Source organism: Haliaeetus leucocephalus, unplaced genomic scaffold (assembly GCF_000737465.1).
Source record: "Haliaeetus leucocephalus isolate CR32 unplaced genomic scaffold, Haliaeetus_leucocephalus-4.0 Scaffold819, whole genome shotgun sequence".
In the NCBI taxonomy this organism is placed as follows: Eukaryota; Metazoa; Chordata; class Aves; order Accipitriformes; family Accipitridae; genus Haliaeetus; species Haliaeetus leucocephalus.
Genome location: NW_010973255.1, coordinates 1,221,532 through 1,222,504, shown reverse-complemented (window position 1 = coordinate 1,222,504; position 973 = coordinate 1,221,532).

Below are 973 nucleotides of genomic sequence, written 5' to 3'. Positions count from 1 at the left end.
TTTTTTTTTTTTTTCCTCCGGGCCAGTTCTGCTCCTCGCTGCCTCCGTAGCGAGGGTGAGCAGCGCACAATGCGCGGCCCCGCTGGGGCTGGAGGCATCGGAGCGCGGCTTTCGCTGCCGAAATTAGGTTGTTCTCAGACCCAATTAATATTTTTTTTCCCCTCCACTTTGAAACAGCGACGGAGAGGCGCAGGGCCCGGAGGACAGGCAGCTTGGGACGGGGGCGGGGGGGTGGATTTTGTAACCGGAGTGTCGGCCCCGGGGTTCTCCCGGGGGATAACGTCCATTATATTTCACGGGGCTGTTTTGGTTTTTTTTTCTCTTCCTTTCTCTTTTTAACCTGCTAAATTTTTTTGGAGCAGAACCGAGTTGCGCCGTTGCACGCTCTTAGCAAATTAGTTTGTCACTGATGGAGTTACCGCAGTGGGGTCCGCGGAACGCGGCCGGGCTCCTTGTTCTGTGGGAAGAGCGCGCGTGTGTCCGCGTGCGTGTGTGCGCGCGTGTGCCCGCGCCTCAGTCCGCGCGGCGCGGGCCGGAGCGCGTGGGGCGCCTCGGTCCGGTGACCTTAAGGGGGACTTGCCCACCCGCAGAAGCGCGCGTGGCTGCGCGCGCGCATAGCTACGTTTCTCTCCCCAAACACACGCGGAAATCCAAACCGGGGGGGGGAATCAAAAACCGGAAAAAAAAAAAAAAAAGAACGAAAAGAAGTCCGTGGTGTGATCAAAGGGGCGCGGGCACCGTTCGGGCCGCCGCCCCCACCCGCACCCCCCCTGCCCCAGCCCGGTAACTCCGCCGATCGATCGATCGATCGATTGATTGACAGCTCTGTCTGATCGATCGACAGCTCCATCCAATTGATCGATTGATTGACAGCTCCGTCTGATCGATCGATCGATCGATAGATGGGCGCGATGGGCGCGGGGCGGCGGGCCGTGGCGCGGCGCCTTTCCGGGGCGGGCGCGGCGGTGCGGTG